General features: G+C 39.9%; 1 long non-coding RNA gene across 1 annotated transcript; it reads right to left on the reverse strand.

Annotated features, from left to right (window-relative positions):
• Positions 1–2,930: 2,930 nt before the first annotated feature.
• LOC127115848 (uncharacterized) lies at positions 2,931–5,224 on the reverse strand. The gene is made up of 4 exons (XR_007800900.1): positions 4,625–5,224; positions 4,233–4,492; positions 3,364–4,014; positions 2,931–3,274 (listed from the first exon to the last, which is right to left on the reverse strand). It is a non-coding gene; the product is annotated as an uncharacterized LOC127115848 (long non-coding RNA).
• Between the last annotated feature and the right edge of the window lie 14,816 nt (positions 5,225–20,040).

A 20,040-nucleotide genomic window follows, 5' to 3' on the forward strand; every position in this document is an offset into this window, starting at 1 on the left:
TAGTAAAGATAGATAAATTTGTGTTTCTAGTTGACTTTGTCATTCTTGAGATGCCTGAAGATGAGGGGATCCCTCTCATATTGGGCATACCATTTTTAGAAATAGGAATGTGTATGATAGACATAGAGGAAGGAACAATGACTCTCAAAGTCTATGATGAAGAATTGAAAATTGATGTTCGGAACATTGTGCAATACAAAGATGATGTAGGCACGAGTCACACTGTAGAGGTAATAAATCAAGTGATTTCTAAAGCAATTGAAATGAAAACACCACAGTTACCTTTAGAACGTGTTTTGAGCTTGTAAATTTTTAAAAGTGATGAAGATGAGAGAGAGTCAAAAGTGCTAGCCATGATGGAAGCACAACCTCAGTGGACTAGATCTAAACCACGCTGGTGGGAAGATTTAATACCACCCCAATCATCAGAAAATAACGAAGAGCCTAAAAAGGGGGCAGAGTTGAAACAACTACCTGAGAATCTGAAGTATGTGTTTCATGATGCTGAAAAGAAGTGTCATGCCATTATCAATTCCAGTTTAAAAAGTTTTCAAGAAGAAAAACTCATCCAAGTACTCAATAAATGCAATAGTGATATTGGATGGGCGATTAAGGATTTGAAAGGTATTAGCCCGACAGATTTCATGCACAAGATTTTGATGGAAGATAATCATAAGTCGGTGGTTCAACCACAACAAAGAATTAATCTAGCTATGAAAGAAGTGGTTCACAAAGAGGTGGTAAAGTTGTTAGATGCAGGGATGATTTACCCCATATCTGATAGCCCGTGGGTTAGTCAAGTGCATGTGGTACCGAAGAAGGGAGGAACTACTGTGATAAAAATGAGAAAAATGAGCTGATTCTAACAAGAACTGTTACAGGTTGGAGAGTATGCATTGATTACAGAAGGTTGAATATTGCAACAAGAAAGGACCATTTCCCTTTGCCATTCATTGATCAATATTGGAAAGGTTGGTCGGTCATGATTACTATTGTTTCCTTGACAGATACTCGGGGTTCAATCAGATTGCAGTGGCCCCTGAAGATCAAGAGAAGATCACTTTCACATGTCCTTATGGTATTTTCGCGTACAGGAGAACTTCATTTGGGTTGTGCAACGTACCTGCCACATTTCAGAGGTGTATGACATCCATATTCGCTGACATGCTTGAAAAACATATGGAAGTGTTTATGGATGACTTTTCTGTTTTCGGTTCTTCTTTTCATAAGTGTTTAACTAATTTGTCTCTTATGCTAGAAAGATGCCAGCAAACAAATTTGATCCTAAATTGGAAGAAGTGCCATTTTATGGCACGTGAAGGCATATTATTGGGACACAAAATTTCCAACAAAGGCATAGAAGTAGACAAAGCAAAAGTGGAGGTAATAGCTAATTTACCACCACCGGTGAATGAAAAAGGTATGAGAATTTTCTTTGGACATGCAGGTTTTTACCGTAGGTTCATCAGAGACTTTTCAAAGATCGTCAAATTGTTGACTAGCTTGCTTATGAAAGACACGCCTTTTCTTTTTTTAAAAACTGTAGTGAAGCTTTTGAAATCTTGAAGAGTGGGTTGGTGTATGCTCCTATAGTGATTTCCCCTTATTGGTCTCTTCCTTTAGAGATCATGTGTGATGCAAGTGATACTGCAGTAGGGGCAGTGCTAGGACAAAGAGAGGAAAAGCTCTTGCATGTGATTTATTATGAAAGTTATGTGTTGAATCCTGCCCAAATGAATTATGCAACCACTAAAAAAGAGTTGCTCGCTGTCATACCCTTATTTTGGTCCTGATATTTTTTTCATCAATCATTCATTTTCTTTCCTCCTCATGACCATTTCATTCGGTCATGAATCTATCCACCTACACTGATTGTTTAGACATTGCCACTACTTGCCATTCCATGACTATTAGATTTTTACCTCTCTATTTGGCTTTAGATGTTTGATATATTTTGATAGAATCAGTTGGAATGTCATGACTTTCATTCTCATGTCTAAATTCAATCCATGTTTTGTCTCTCTCATAGAACATCATTTTCCCTTTCGATCTTAATTCAAAGAGATTCCATCTATATTCCATATCATATTTCTATATATCATGTTCAAATTTGCATTCACATTTTTTCATTCACATTGGAAAGCTTCCATTCATTCATACGCATACTCATTCATGTTTCAGCTACTTCATTCATTTTTATCACATCCATCCACTCACAACCGTCATTTTCATGAAAGCATCATTTTCTTGCTCATTCACAATGAGCGTTTTGTTCATTTCAAGTCCAAAAAGGTTCTAAACTTGTAACCTTTTACACACTTCAGTGTGTCTGCTGCAAAGAAAGATTGTGTTCCGCTTTGCATCCTAGAAATACAAGAAGTTGATGAAATAATGTGATGAGTTTTCTCAAACACACTGCTGCTTTGGAAGTTTTGGTGAGTGATGTTGAAGCAGAGGATCCACAACAAGTTATTGACCGCACTCACAGTCAGCAGGAAACGGCAATGTGTTTCATTAATTAGTTGATGGATGACTACTCAACATTTAATGACATTATTCAACCAATTCAAGTTGCCGTGAATGAGCTGAAGTTTGGGTTATCACTTGTTCTATCAAGCACTTTAGAAAAAAAGAATATTTGAGAAAAGTTGGGCATGAAAACATTAGCCTTGTTTATGATAACAATGGTGTTCTAAATAGTAACTAACTGATCAATCAAAGAATTCAGAGCCGACTGTTTCTTGCCAAGAGATTAATATAGTTCAGTGCAAACGAAATGAAGTCATTGCTTTGCAAGATTACAATTGCATGTTTACGTTATACAGTTGTTGTATGTCTGAAGTCATTGCCTTGCAAGATTACAATGCTATATAAAGTCACACTTCATGGCTTATCCAGATAGGTAACATACTCAAAGCTGTGGATTTATTTTCTTTAAAGTCTAAAGTGAATGTTGCACTTTAAAAAAGAAAACACGAAGCTGTAACTATTAGTCAAAAACTCAGTTCCAAGGTCGTTACAAACGTGCATGCATTTTATCACATTATCAAAGTTCTTAAGGAGTGGAGCATCATCATGAATATCAACAATCTTCTATGCATTGGCTTGCTTATGGATCTCTGCAACCGATCAATATCTTCAAGACTTCCTTCATTGATGGTCTACCGGCTGACAATTTTTAGATTAGTTTCTTTTCCAGTTGTCAGTTCCAATAGAACTACTCCAAAGCCGTAAACATCTATCTTCTCATTGACTCTAATTGTTTGAGCATATTCTGCAATTCATACACGAAATAAACATTGAGATCTAATAACTTAAGATAGTCGAATTTTATGAGAAAACAGGAATTCGAAATTGTTTTACCTGGAGCAATATATCCAAATGCGCTAGCCACAGCTGGCATGGTGGCAAGTTCTTCTGGTTTAATCAATATCCTGGCGAGACCGAAATCAACAACTTTTGCATTGAATTATGAATCCAAAAGAATGTTACTTGTTTTCACGTCTCGGTGAACAATATGCGGCGAGTAATCATCATGCATGTAGCATATTTCCTGCACCAAAAATGGAATTGTGAGAGGAGACAATAGTTGAGTCGGAGAAGGAACTGTCATTTGCCGAACCAAAAACTGATCCAATGGACGCTGATAGCAAAAAAACAAAAAGTAATAATGCAGAGGAAGTCGAGCAAGCATATAACAGGAGATATTGGAATGCAAAGTATGAAGCCACGGTTCTCTCGGCTCTAGCGACGTTTCGTATTTTGCAAGAACCGCTTTACAATTTGCTTGAATTTATTTCCATGATAAGTCAAACAAAAGTTTCGGTTGATCGAATTCAAGAATTCCTACAGGAAGAAGATCAAAATCAGTTCATGAATAAGCATGTTTCCAAAACTTCAAGAATTGCTATTGAAGTAAAACCAGGAGAACTGCCAAAAGTATGTCGCAAACCATGAGATGTACACTTAACCGGAATTCCACTGAATATCAGATGGAAGTGTTAAAACCGGCATCTGCAAAAGGTCAAAAAATGTGCATGAGAAATCTGAAATGCAAGACATTATGGCAATGGTAGCTAACTGTAGAAGATTGGCCATTGAAATGAAATCACAACATTTAACACAAAAAATCAAAACCAGGCTCAATCAAAGACCTGCAATAACAACTCAGTTCAAATCACCAAATACATCAAATCATCCAATGTCAAACAATTTAGAAAGGAGGACCTTACCAGTGTTCATCCCAAATCGCTTGTTTTTGTTTCTACTCAACCGGAACTGTCCAAACAATACTGTTAGCTATCATAGTTCAAAAAGGAATCAAGGTGATAGGTCAAGGATGAGCGAAGGTTTTAACCATGTTTGCTTCTCCAATAACCGACAAGTCAGAAGTAGCTCCCAATGTTCCTTTCAACAATTATGACAACAGAGCATACACCACAGCATCAACACAAAAAAATCAAAGCCATGCTCGCAAGTTCGACGTTTTCTCCTGCAGACATGAAACCAATATTTCGGTAAATTCACAATGATAAATAGCCCTTTACCGGCGGTAAAAGTTCACAAGTGACCCAGAAAGGAATTGAGTAAAATTTAAGAGAAGAAAGTACAGGGGTCGTATTACCTTTTCCAGATCAAACACCAAGTAAGGCAGACAAAACTGGAGTACCTCAAAGGACTTCCAAAGGGATACCCCTTTTGATTGCAGTAAGCCAACTCAAAACCCTAGTAGGGTGAGTATAAAGAAGGGGGCAGCCACGATTCAAGGAGGTAGCGAAAAAACCCTAATAATTTTTCACCGAAAAAAGAGAGCCGCCTCCTCCTCCACCAGGTCGCAACCACGGAATCCCAAGGATCGGCAACCTCAAGCTCGCGATCAGCTACCGACACAACAAACCCTTCTGCCGTTGATGGCTTTCGGCGGCCACCAGCGATTGATGAAGCATAGAAGATTCGTGAGAGCAGGAGATTCGTATCAAAGCGGAGACGTCTGAAGAACAAACGAGAAAGGTGAGAGTTTTGTTGATTTTGGAAGCATTCGTTTGTCTGTATTTAGAGAGAGATCGAGAGAGTGGAAGTTGTTCTTTGAGGGAGATGAACGAATTTGTGGTGATTTGTTTCACTTTCCTTCAGTTCTTTTTCTTTTATTTATTTTAAGGCATTTAAAACCCATTTAAAACCCACCTGTGAGGGTTATTGTGCCATTTAATTACCGTTTGGTTTTTCCTTGCAACTTCTCGTTAACTACTGCTGGCATTGATGATGATTAAGCTTTGTTATCTCCACCCAACAGCCAGGCGGCTAGGGTTGGCCTTTGGGATTCTCTCACCATTTTCGTGGGCTTTAGTTGCCCATTAGCTTAAACAGCCCATCTCATTTTAGTTAATTTTTATTTTAATTTATCTTTATCTATTCTTGTTTATATCTTTAAGTTGTTGTTAAGGTAACAGAATGACCATAAGTGGCCGAGTGGAGAGAAAGCAATTTCATCTTCTTTTGTGGGATGGGTTCGATACTTGGGAATAACATATATCTTCATATTTTTATTTTTATGCTTGCTATTTTATTTAAAAAATTTATAACTTCTTACTATTTATTTTACCATTTTGTACCTTTTATCTAGTCCTCTTTTTTACGCTTGTTGATTTTATTCTTCCGGTTTAATTTTTAATGTGTTGTAAATAACTTGCTTATTTATTTATTTCGTTCGGCTTACTCTCGGGCATATTCTCCACGAACTCATACGCCATATCAACTTAATTGACCAACACCTCAAACATTCACATTAATCCTTCTATTCAAACGTATCTTTTTTATTAAAATTTGAAGAAAAAGATTATCCTGGATGGAATATCCAGTTATAATCCCAAATATTGGGCTCAAGCTGTAAGAGCTTGTAAGCCATAAATATTCGTCTCCTCTACAAAACACCTGTAAATATCTCAAACCATCTTCTTAATAAAATTTGAAGAAATTATCCTGGATAGAATATCCAGTTATAATCCCGAATATTAGGCTCAAGCTGTAAGAGCTTGCAAGCCATAAATATTCGTTTTCCCTCCAAAACACTCATAAATATTCGAACCATTTCCTTAAGCAAATTTGGAAGAAAAAGATTACCTGGGTGAAATATCCAGACGTAGTCCCGAGTATTAGACCCAAGCTGTAAGAGCTTGCAAGTCACAAGTACTCGTATTTCAAACTCCAAAATACTTAATTCCTATCTTAACCCCTTTCAATGAAGATGGAAATGGAACATGGTGTATACCGTGCACTCCTGAGATTAAGATTCGAGGTGGATGCCTTGCCTATCTTAGCTCTCGCCATCATTTAAAATTGTCAATGCGGTTTCTTCAAACCCCTTTCTCAATCAAACTTCAAAACACTTAATCCTTATTAAACATTTTTGCAAATAAGATGGAAATGGAACATGGTGGATACCGTGCACTCCTGAGACTAAGATTCGAGATGGATATCTCGCTCATCCAAGTTCTCGCCATTACTCAAAATACATCCAACCAATCAAACTCTTTCTCGCCGCCGTGCGATTAATCAGAAAACCTTTTCATAAACGAAAGACATCTTGTCTTAAGATGATGCAAAGCAATGTTTCGGCCACGGTTGTTGAGTTGAGATAAGAGACGTTTTTCCGAATGTTGATTTGTAAATCCATTCGATGTGTGGTATACGTCTGCTCCTCATCTGTTTTGGGTAAAACAATGTTTTCGTCGATTAATACAATATAGCTTTCTCTAAAATTGACCAACAAACAAACATTTTTCTACCCAAAACTACGTAAGCCTTGATTTCTCTGTTGAGATACGTAGGAGCAAGATTTATAAATCTTGTTAGGCCTACTAATAAAAAACTTAGGTTTAGTCCTTTGTTAAAAAATCTAAAAACATTTTCCTCTTTTTTACTCTTTCTTTCCCACTTAATAACTTGAAAAACCTAACATTTCAATTAACACTAACGCACACAACTAACCTAATGGTTCCCGTTGAGTACAACGGACGTGAGGGGTATTAATACCTTCCCCTTGCGTAATCGACTCCCGAACCCTGATTTGGTTGCACGACCATAATCATTTTCGTTTCTTTCTTGGGTTTTATCGATATTTCCCCTTTCCTTTTTAGGAATAAATAGAGTTCGGTGGCGACTCTGTTCAGTCCATCATTGCGAGCGTGCGATTGCGCCTCACTAAGTCATGCTCTCATTTTTTCGAGGTGCGACACTCGCGGTTGTGTATGCTTTTGACAAATTCAGGTCTTACTTGTTAGGGTCGAAGGTAATTATTTATACTGACCATACTGCTTTGAAATATCTTTTTGCTAAACAGGAATCTAAACCAAGATTGCTGAGATGCATTCTACTTCTACAAGAGTTCGATCTGGAAATCATATACAAAAAGAGATGTGAAAATACTATTGATGATCACTTATCTCGGATGTCCCTAATAGAAAAAACATAGAAGAAACACCCAATCAAGGATGAATTCATTGACGAACGAATCCTAATGGTTATTGGTGTTACATGGTTCGTAGACTATGCGAATTGTTTAGTAGGTGGAATAATACCTGACGATTTTGATTCTAACAAAAAGAAAAAGTTTTTGCATGATTGCAGGTTTTATTTGTGGGATGACTCGTTCTTGTACAAAAAGGGAATAAATGGGTTGGTTCGAAGGTGTGTTCCGGAGGAAGAACAGAGGGACATCCTCAAAGCATGTCATGACTCAGAATATGGAGGACACTTTAGTGGAGATAGGACAACAACAAAAATCCTCCAGTCTGGGTTGTACTGGCCTACACTGTTCAGGGATGCTCAAAGCATAGTGAAGGAATGTGACAGATGTCAGAGGACGGGTAATATCTCGAAAAGAAATCAGATGCCTCAAAATGATATGTTGGAGGTAAAGTTGTTTGATGTATGGGGAATAGACTTCATGGGACCATTTCCATCTTCATTTGGAAAGCATTACATTTTGGTCGTTGTTGATTATGTGTTAAAGTGGGTAGAAGTTGTAGCATTACCCACAAATGATGCTAAAGTGGTGGTCAATTTCCTCAAAAACTACATTTTCTCTAAGTTTAGGGTACCAAGAGCATTAATCAGTGATGAAGGTACTCATTTTCTAAATAAGTTGATGGAGAATCTGTTGAGGAAATACAACGTGAAGCACAATATTGCCACACCTTATAATCCTAAGACGAGTGGGCAGGTTGAAGTATCTAACAGACAGATAAAGCAGATTCTGGAAAAGACTGTTAGTGCTTCTCGAAAAGATTGGTCAATAAAGTTAGAGGATGCATTATGGGCGTACAAAACAACATTCAAAACCTCAATAGGCATGTACCCTTATCAATTGGTTTATGGTAAAGCATGTCATTTACCACTCGAACTATAGCACAAATCATTTTGGGCCTCCAAATTCTTGAACTGTGATCTTTCAAAAGTCGGTGAATCCCAGATTCTTAAACTACACGAGTTAGAAGAGTTTAGAAATCAGGCTTATGAAAATGTTGAATATACAAAGAGCACAAAAAATCACATGACCAAAAATTCAGAAGAAATAATTTTGGGAGGGTCAATTGGTTTTGTTGTTTAATTCCAGGTTGAAGTTGTTTCCTAAAAAGTTGAGGTCAAGATGGTCCGGACCTTTCGTGATTCACAAAGTACTCCCCCAAAGAGCAATCGAGCCCTAAAATCAAGCAAACGAGGACACCTTTAAGGTAAGTGGACATAGATTAAAACCATACTACCAAGGACAAGAGAGTGGTCTGGTTGATGATGTTCGTCTTACTGGGTAAGATGGACGACCGTCGAGCCATGCAACGTTAAACGAAGCGCTTCATGGGAGGCAACTCACGCGTTTTATTTCTAATTATTGTCTTTGTTTTTGTTTGGTGTTTTAGGTTTGTTCAGGTATGCATAGTGCCTTACACAAAAGGGCGGAGGCATTCAAGGAAAGGCAAATATTGAAAAAAAAGGGAAAAATTGAAGAGAAACCAGCCACCTGACACGGCCACCCGTGTCATATAACACAACCCGTGTCAGGAGGCCTGAAGGGAGCACAGAAAAACATAAGGGAGGACTTACAAAAGCCTGACACAGTCACCCGTGGCCTGTGACAAGGCTCGTGTCAAGAGCCCTGAAGTAAGCTATCAAATTGGAAATTATAGAAGCCTGACACAGCCGGCCGTGGTGCTTGACACAACTCATATCAGGTCTACAAATTTGAAATTTTGAATTTTTTTTCTTCTCTTGTGGACCCCACCTCTCATTAAAGCCTATTCACCACCCATTATACCCACTAACCACAATAAAAATATGATTTTCACTCATTATTTCTCATAAACCTCATCTTCTTCACCACCATTCTCTCTCATAAACCTAAAAACTTCATTAAACACGCCTATAAGACCATAATTTTGACCCTAAGATCCCTCATGATATCTCATCATTTGCATTGACTTTGGGATCACACCTTGGTATCCTCCTCACCCTTCATTCATTGGGTTTGTATTGGGAGAGATCACCAAGCAATTTTGATTTTGTATCATACTTTATTTTTCATTGTTTACTGATCAAAATACAAAAATATGTCTAGTATAGCTTTATTTTCTTTTGTAGGTAGTGTGTATGTCCATCTGTGTCTCATCAAGTCCATATCTAGTGTTTAAGACCCCAAATGCAAAGAGATCAATCAAGGAAAGGTTCAAAATGGTTCTAACCATTATATATGGATCACCATGTTCATTATTTGTTAATTTGATCAAGAATTCATCAAGAGTTTGAAACTTGTTTGCCTTGGAAGCCCTAATTCATCTGGCTATCTTGTGTGACTTACTCAACAAGTTTCTTCATAAATTGATCAAATATATTATGGGATACTTCATGATACATAATATTATGCATATATGATTCTCCATGATCCCCCAAAGATCAAGAGACCTTCAAGTTTCCAAGCTGGTTCAAAGAGGTTGACAAGAGAAAGTCATTTGGTCAAAATTGGGGTTCCCTAGATCCTATCTCCTACAATTTTTGTCATATGAAAATGATTCCAAGAGAAAATTTACTATTTATGACATTATTGTAACACCTCAAAATTTGCCCTCCTCTCTTGGGACTAGCTTAGCATATTGCATCTCATTTTTAGGACATTAGTCCTTGCATCTTTGCATATCATGTGGCAACATCAAGCAAGTCATACTCCTAGGTCTTGATCAGAAGATAAAGAGGTTAAGATGCAAGCTGAGGGTTTCATGAATTGATCACTAGTCATCTGAATGTTGGTGCTTCAAATTAGGGTTTCTTGGTTCCTCAAGGAGATTGATCATCCTCTTGGTTGAAATGGTACATCATCATCCTCATGGTTTTATCATCATCAAGAGATTCATTATAATTGATCAGATGCCTTGGGATTAGGGTTTTGACCTCTGGTCAACCCTGATTGGCACAATGCAGATGATTATGGAAGCTAGGGTTTCATGTTTGAGCCATTTCATCAGGGGATTGAGGCTCAAGTTCATCTGTGCATAGCCAATTCATCTATCATCTGGAAAAGTCAACCAAAGGTCAACTGATGGATTTGGAGGTGGGAGAGGGTTAGAGACACTTCATTCATGTCCAAACAAGTTTCGTGTGACATTTCAAACATCAACAATGAAGAAAATAAAGTCAGATGAAAACTTTCCAAAAATAGAAAGTGACTTGTAATTCAAAATTGCCAAAAATGGAAAGGTTTTCTCCTTAAAATTACATGTCCAAAAATGCTTCAAATGAAATTTTGTCCAACATGAAAGTTGAAGATATTGCTCTCACCTTTCCAAAACGTCAAAGAACATGAATTTCTCATGTGTGGTTGAGAAATTATGGATCAATCATTGTCAATGGATTTTGAACTTCAAACTTGGATAACTTTCACACCACAAGGCCAAATGGAGTGGGGTTTTTTTGCTACAATCTTGTTTCAAAATGCTCTATCATAATCATGCATTACCATTCATCAAATCTCATCACAAAAATATTGGATTTTTCACTTGATTTGAATTTGAATTTTGGTGGGAAAAGTTGAAGTTGAAAAATATACATTTTCCACACTTCCAATCACTTGCACTTGGTCTTAAACCACATTTGGAGTGTGTTTAGCTGAAATCTCGTTTACTGTAGCATTGTTTCCATGCACATGAGGGTGGATTGACCAATTTAGCAAAAAACACTCATTTCACTAATTACCAATGCATTTGGCTAATTGTGATTAGCATCTTCATTAATCCATCATATATATTAATAATGCTAACAGAATTTGGATTAACATCTCATAATTTTCCAGATCTAGATCCAAACACAAAATTGCACAAACTTTTTCTCTCAACTTTTCATCCAAATTCTCCAAAAACCTTGCCTAGTTCTTCATAGATTCATCATTCACAAGCACTTTGGAGTTGAATTGAAGCCAGAATTCGTCACTGTTGAGCAGAATCGTGGACTGTTGCATCAAGCTTCATCAATGGCAGCTATTGATTTGAGCTACTTCAAGCATAATTGAGCATTGGATCTTCATACATTCATCTACCTGAGCATTAAGGAGTTTCTGTTTCACCATTACAAGGCCAGAAAACCTCGAATCCAGATCTGCAATCCTTTGAAGGTTAGAATTCGATCCTTGCAATTGTTGAAATTAGGATATGCTTCTTGTAGATCTTTGATTGTAGAGTAGCCTGAGCTTTGTGGAATTGATTTTCATCAAGAATTAAGAGAGTTATCACGATTTGAAGTTTGGATGTTAAAACTTATTTTGCTCGATGCTTTTGATATGGTTAGAATTAGATGAAATGGATGCTGGATTATTGATGTGTGTTGAATGATGATTCGATTGATGTATATTTTATGAATTTCTGGAATGATTGGATCTTGATCATGATGAACACGTGATGAACTTGATGAATGTCTAGGTTTAGCGTTTCCAGAAGCATTTTGATCTTGTTCAGCTTGTTTTGCATGTTTTTCATTGTTTTTTCCCCATGCAACCAATAGTACCGTGCCACCTCACTTAATGAAACGACACGTTTCATTAAGTGAGCGCTGGATTTGAATTCTTCAGCGGTTCGATCCCGCTCCAAAGCACATTCACATGTTGCCGTTCATTTATTTCCATTATCATCTTCCATGTTCATACCACTTGTTTCATGCATTTTTATTTTTTTCACACCATTAAAAAATTCATAACTCTCAAAATAATAATCCAAATCACATGAAATTTTTTGTGAAATGTTCATCACCATGTCTAATTTTTTATGGATATTTTTCCAGATTTTGTGCTCGGTTGGATTTAAAAATTGCCTAGGGTTTGTTCTTGCATGTCATTCATGGCACATTGCTTGCCATTTCTTTTATGAAATCATGATGCTTGATCCAATAGAGCTGAAATTTTACATGTGTAATCTAGACATTTTGATGGATATTTTGGCTTAGAGTTTGCTATTTTTGCATTCCTGGTTTGTGAGATATGATCTGATCAATATAGGTGTGACAATGTGTGTCACACCATTTCTTATCCAACTTGTGGATTTTCATTACCATGCCATATGAACTTGAATTGATGTGAATTTTTGCATGTTGACTCTTCTGGATGTTAAGTTTGCTCATGAATTGTAGTGGATTTTTTGGAATGCATTTCCAATTTGTTTGAGATTTTCTCTTCTGGCTTGTCATTTGTGGACTTTTTGGGAGTCATGATCTTAGATGATTTGTGAAATTCTTGATATGTATCATATGAACTTGAAATTTTGTGGAGTAATTCTAGACACCTTGAAGTTTGTCATGGCTTTGGTTTGATGCATTTATCTTGTGTCAATTCTGTTTTGTGCTTGCTTGAAGTTGATGCATGATTTTGTGCCTTGTATGAGCTTGTTTTGCCTTGCCTTGTCTTATGGATTTTATTTGACATGCTTCCACTTGTCCAAATGACCTGAATTTTGGTATGATGATCAATTGATGGATGCTGTTTAGACATGGTTTTTATGGAGATTTATTGAATTATTTTGGATTTAGTTTGGATTGATTCATTCTGTTTGCTTCAATGAGCTTTGAATTTGCATGCTTTGCACTATTTGTTTTGTGAAATGAAATTGGTTGATGATATGGATATGAGACCACTTGGATTTGTTTCTTATTTGATTGAACTTGATTTTTGATAATTTTCATGTTCTGTTTTGGTTTATTGCTCCCATTTTGACCCTAGGCCATGTCCTAGTGGTTAGTGCTTAATGTTTGAGCTTTGTTTCAGGTCAAAGAGCACAATTGCTTATACTTGATGATGTGCACTCAATTGGAGTTGGTCCATTGCTTGTTTATGACTAACCTTGAGCTTGTTTTGTAGGCTTTGAGACTTGTACTTAGGCCTTGTGGATTGCACCTTTGTGCATTGCTTTGCTTGTTTGTCTGTTTATGTACAGTTGACTGTTGACCATTAGCTTGTCTATTTGACTGTTTGAGCTGTGTACTGATTATGTTAGATTGATTTCAGGTACATTAGTTGCTATAGTTCATTGTGAACTTGCTTTTGCTGTTGCTTGGTTGCTTAACCAATTGAGGTATAGCATCACTAACTTCATGTAGTCTGGAAGACCTGGCCTGTTATTTGGTCAGGCACCTGTCTGAAGTCCTCCTTAAGAGGCAATGCTTGTGATTGTTTATCTTTGTCCCCAAGCAGGAAAAGACCTTTGTTAAGGCAATTGGCAGATACAAGAGATGTGCAATCCATCTCCTGCTATTCAGTTGAGTCATCCCTTTGCTCACACAACTGGTGTTGATGCATTGTGGATATTAACCCAAGATCCATGTTGAGTCAGTTTCATAAGTGTAGAAGGGTTCCCACTTTCTGAACCCACACTTCCTTTGTCTACAGCTCTCCCAGGCCAGGGATAAGAGCTGTGAGGCACACCCCTCACTCCCATTTCATCTGCTTCACCCTAACTCTCAATGTTAGGGTTAAGAGCTAACATCACCCTGATACAGTTGGCTTGCTTTTGCAGCCTAACCCTTGCGCGAGCCCACTTTGTCTGTATATAGTGTGTGCTAATTGTGTATGTTTGCTTTGTTTTGATTATGCTTGCATGCTTTGCTTTGCCTGTTTAGGATTAGCTTGCTGCTGTGCAAGTAGATAGAAAACTCAACCTAGGACCATTGTGGAATACATGATAACTATTAGGCTCGAGTCAGTCTCCCTTCTAGTTGGTCATTTCCCAGTCTCTGGTTAGGAGAAAGTTTCTCCCCTGTTAAGGGGAACTACGTTGCCCTGATCCTCATACCAGATGAGGTACGTAGGCAGGAGGTCGTACGAGATCTCTCCGGGCACCCTTTTTCTTTTGTGTGTGTTTGCTTGACAGTTGCTAGGCTCGAGTTCCCGACTCCTTAGTAACTTGTTGCTTGTTTCTTCTTGTGTGTGTTAGGAGATGGATGTAAGCCCAGCGATTGGCATTCCGTATCCTATTGTTGTGTGCTTGGAGTCCGATGTAAGTCCAGCAATTGGCATTTGGTTTCCAGTGTGGGTTTGTTTGGTTCGGAGTCTGATGTAAGTCCAGCGATTGGCATTCGGTTTCCATGTTTGCCTGTTTGTGTGTGTCTTCTTTCGGCGTGCGTGAGCCGAACTACGGTAGCTCTGATTCTCATTCCAGATGAGATACGTAGGCATAGGATGCGATATCCTAGCGAGCCCGTTCCTCTCTTCCCCCACCTGTGTTGTGTTCAGTGTGTGTGTGTGTGATGTTTGTGAGTAGTTTTAGCAACCTTATCCTATTCTTTTGAGCGTGGATCCCGTCGAGTACGACGGATGCGTAGGGGTGCTAATACCTTCCCTTCGCATAACCGACTCCCGATCCCATTCTCTTTGGTCGCGAGACCATGTCTTTTCCAGGTTTACTTCGAGCGTTTCCTTTCCCTCTTTTGGGATAAATAACGCACGGTGGCGGCTCTGTGTTGTTTTGTTTTAGCCCGCCGGTTGTTTTTCGCGGATGCGACAGCTAGCGACTCCACTGGGGACTCAGAAGTTGACCTTTTGCTGGTCCATCTTCCCTAAGCGAGTCTCTCCTAGCGTTCTAGGATAGTGTAGGTTGCTTGTGTGGCTCTATTTATTGCATTTATTATTATTCTGTTGTGTATATATTTGCATAAATGTTTACATGCATCATACTATCATTGTGTTGTCTTCTGTACAGGTGGTTTCTATGATTTGGGGTGGGTGTTCTGAGTGGGGCTAAAACCCAGGCCCGAGTATACACCTAGGATTAGTGTGGTCTCATGTTGCCTCTCATGTTAGGTCAACATGTTTTTGGCGACGTGACATACCACAAGCCGGACGAGGTTCTTTTGAGGGAGCTTTTCCTTTGTGGAGTATCCACTTTGGTTAAGTTACTTCATCTGAACTATTGACTTCGGTGACCGATCATTCCCGGATCTTTGGTTTAGACGATCTTAAGGGAGCTACAACGGCACACCCGAAAGGGCAAACCCGTTGAGTATCTTTGCCCGATTGTCGAGACTATTATCCGCCTTAGGATAACCTGATTAGAATTTACCTATGAGGGGAGGGTTGATTCTTACAGATGCATGTTCAGATGGTGACTTTGATGGTGACTAATGGTTCCGTTGATCAGAGTCCTATTTATAAGTCGGATTTATGGATTTATTTCCGAGACGCCAGAATGTTGTCCGTGGTATTTATCAGTGGGGATCCGTTTATTTCAGGATTCCCTGGGTTGGTTCAGATGATTTTGTGGTTATCAGATCAGAGAATCTCAGGGGATGATGATGATGTATCATTCCGTTCCGTTTATTTCGGAACCCCAAGTCGGATTTGTGGTTACATATTCCTTCAGATGGTGGTGATCAGTTTAGAGGCTGTAACTCAGTGCAGTAAATGTTCAGATGACTTGGAGGATGGCACAGTGCATTGCATTCACGCATCAGTATCATCAATATTTTGCATTCATCGGCATCTAACTCATGTCTATCCATACTCAGGGTACATTCTCGATTGAGATTCTGGTTGAGAGACATCCTGATGTCAGAATGTTATTGTCGAAATATTATCTGTCTCGATGAAACCAGGATCGAAAGACAGAAGCTTCCTCGTATGGATAGACGTTGCATTCATGCATATTAACCTGTTTGCTGTTTTGCAGGTGTCGGGTTTTAACGTGCTTGATTGTTTCAGGAATCATTGCTCGAGCGCGCAGAGTTATACCCTTGCACACAATACGTCTGCACCGATACTTCACCAGGCGCAATACACCTAGGCTGATGGATCTACCAAACGCTGATGTTCTCGAGCTGAAGGATAAAATGAACGAACTGATCAACATCATGCAGGGTTTTGCAGTTGGTCAGAAAGCATTGGCTGATAAAGTTGAGAAGCTCGAGCGGGCTTCAGCTGCCCACAACGGTGTCAACCTGGATGGTGTCTCCAACCAGGGGCTGGGGGGTTCTAGAGACGGCGGAAAGAGGACGACTGTGGGCGTAGTAAACAATGCTGGTGGTTTTGGTGCTGCCACAGGTGGTGGGCCCGGTCAGATGAACAATAACATGAAGGATAGTCTGTTTCCTCCGTTCTTTGGGGTTGAGGATGATAGGGAGGAAGACAGAGAAGCCGATCAATTCTCCATGCATAATGAGCCATTTGGGCAGTATGGTGTCCAACAACCTAACAAACAAATTCAGTTGCTGGCGGAAAAAATCAGGGCTCTTGAAAGCTATGCCACTCCCGGGGTCGTAAATATGTCGAATATGGGGCTGGTTGAGGGGATTGTCATCCCACAGAAGTTCAAGGCGCCCGCATTTGATAAATATAATGGGAGTTCCTTCCCGGAAACTCATCTTCAAGCTTTCGTCCGTAAGATTTCTGCGTACACGATGGATCAGAAGCTGTGGATGTACTTCTTCCAAGACAGTCTGTCTAGAGGATCCTTGGAGTGGTACACCAAGCTGAAATCTTCTGACATTAAAAGCTGGCAGGATCTTGGTGACGCATTCTTTAAACAATACCAATTCAACGCTGACATGGCTCCTAGTCGTACCCAGCTGCAGGGTATGTCTCAGAAGTCAAGTGAAGGGTTTAAAGAATATGCTCAAAGATGGAGGGAGTTGGCTGCCAGAGTGCAACCTCCATTAGTGGACAGGGAGATGTCGGATTTGTTCATGGGTACCCTGCAGGGGGCATTCGCTGAGAGGATGGTCGGTTGTCCGGTTACCAATTTTGCCGACATTGTCGTGGCCGGTGAGAGGATTGAAAGTTGGTTGAAGCTCGGAAAAATACAGGGAAATGCTCCGTCGTCTGGAGTAATGAAGCCATTTGGGAATGGTCAGCGCAAGAATGAGGGTGAATCGAGTGCCGTGTATGCCCAAGTGGGACACGGTAGGGATCGTTACTACCAGCACACTGTTGCGGTAACAATTCCTGCTGGTAACAAATCGGTACAACGGCAATGTCAGCCACCCCAACAGAGAGCACAAAGAGATGGGTACCAAGTGAGAGGAAAGGGGATTGATCGTCAATTTGATAGGCCACCCGTGACATATGCTTTATTGTTTAAGAAGTTGAGGGATCTTGGGTTGGTTCAGCCAAGGACGATGGTTCCGTTAAGATCAGATCAGAGGCCTCCTAATTATGATGAGAACGCCCAGTGTGAATTCCATTCTGGTACACCAGGGCATAACATTGAGGGTTGTAGAGCTTTTAAGCATGTTGTCCAGGACCTGGTAGACTCCAAGGCCATCAATTTTGCACCATCACCGAATGTTAATGCTAATCCCATGTCGGCGCATGGTCAGGTGATGGTGGGTGCAATTGCTGAAAATTCGGATCACGTCTTTGCGGTAGGTGAAGAGACTGACAGTGACTGCGAGTTTGATGGTTGGATAAAACCGTGCGTACCAGGGATGGAGATCCAGAACTGGAAGGCCTAAAAAGATCATCACTGTCACTCCTCCGGAAGAGTAATATTTCTGTTTTTCAATTCTGTTTGCATGAAAGCCATACGTTTTGCCCGAAACGTAATGGTTCATTGTAAGGGCCACCTCATATGTTTCATTTTGCAAAATTTGCATCATTAATAAATGGATGTTTTTCACATTAAAAGCGGTGTTCCCTGTTTTTCATTTATTTTTGCAGTTTAAAAACAAATAAAAATGGCAATGTTTGTTTTCATTTTTCCCCTTTTTGATTTGTCTCGTTCCGACTTCGAAAAATAATTCTCCTGATCTCGTTGATAACAATTCGGTTACACCTCTGTATGACTTCGACAATCCGATCTATCATGCCGAAGAAGAAGGCGAAGAAGATTGTGATCTGCTGGAATTAGCCAGGTTGTTGAAACAAGAGGAGAAGGTGATTCAGATGCACGAAGGGCAAGTTGAGCTTGTTAACCTGTATACTGCCGAGGTCAGAAAGGAAATGAAAATTGGGGCCGCTTCAGAGGCAAGTCGAGAGCAGAATGGTAGCCCTGTTGAAAGAGCATGTGGATACCTTCGCCTGGTCGTGTCAGGATATGCCAGGGTCGGATACCGATGTCGTTGTGCACAAGCTACCATGGAGAGAAGACTGTCCTCTATAGAAGCAGAACGCTTGTGCTACTTATCAGAGAGCCATGGTGACTTTGTTTCATGATATGATTTATCATGAAATTGAATGCTATGTTGATAACATGATAGCAAAGTCCCAAACAGAAGAGGGGCATCTGGTGGATCTGGCCAAGCTGAGTGGACCAGTTGAGACAATTCAAACTGAGGTTGAATTCAGATAAGTGCACTATCAGAGTGCGGTCCGGTAAGATGTTGGGGTTCATTGTAAGAGAGGAATCGAGGTTGATCCTTCTTAAAAAAATGCCTGAACCGAGAACAGAAAAAGAGGTTCGTGGTCTGTTAGGTAGATTGAACTACATGTCATGGTTCACATCTCCTCTAACAGTCACGTGTGAACCTATACTCAAGTTTGAAAAAAGATCAAACGGTCAGGTGAAATAATGATTGCCAAGGGGCATTGAAAGATAAAAGAATAAGTTGCAGGAGCCTCCGATTCTGTTGCCTCCCTATGGAGAGAGACTGTTAATCTGTACTTGACGGTCCTCGAGGGGTCTATGAGGTGTGTACTGGGGCAGCATAACGAGTCTGGTTGAAAAGAGCATGCAATTTACCTTAGCAAAAAGTTTACCGACAGTGAAACAATACATTCACTGTTCGAGAAAACTTGATGTACTTTGGCATAGGCTGCTCGCCGACTGAGACAGTATATGCTGGTTCATACCACTTTGTGGATTTCGAGATGGATCTGATCAGGTAGATTTTTGAAGAGCCAGCAATGACCGGACGGGTTGCGAAAGGGCCAATGATTTTGATTGAATACAATATTCGATATACCTCTCAGAAAGCAATCAAGGGGAGTGTATTGTCTGATTACCTCGTCCGGCAACCTATTGAGGATTATCAACTGAGGAAGTTTGAGTTCCCTGATGAGGACATCTCGAGGTGCTCGAATCGAAAGATTATGAGGAACCGATCCCGGAGGAGGGGCCTGACCCTGAATCCGAACGGATTCTGATGTCTGATGGGGCCATTAACATGAACGGAAGCGGAGTTGGTGTCGTTCTGGTTGCGCTGAAAAGATCCCATATTCCTTGTGCTTCCTGACTAGCATTTGAATGCGCCAACGATGTGGCAAGAATGAAGCTTGTATCCTGGGTATCGATCTTCGGTGCGTGAGCCTACTGGGGCAAAGCCTTTCTAAGCTGGTATATGGAATGGAAGTCGTGCTACCGGTTGAGGTGCAAATTCCCTCTTTGAGAGTCCTGATGGACGTGGAATTGTAAGAGGCGGAATGGGTAAGGACCCGGTATGAAGAGTTAAGCCTGATTGAGGAAAAGAGGCTGGCGGCCATCTGTCATGGGCAGTTATACCAACAACGGATGAAGCGTGCTTTTGACCGAAAGGTACGGCCTCGTGTGTATCATGTGGGAGATCTGGTGCTGAAAAGGATCCTTCCTC

The sequence above is a fragment of the Lathyrus oleraceus genome, chromosome 1 (genome assembly GCF_024323335.1).
Source record: "Lathyrus oleraceus cultivar Zhongwan6 chromosome 1, CAAS_Psat_ZW6_1.0, whole genome shotgun sequence".
Lineage (NCBI taxonomy): Eukaryota > Viridiplantae > Streptophyta > Magnoliopsida > Fabales > Fabaceae > Lathyrus > Lathyrus oleraceus.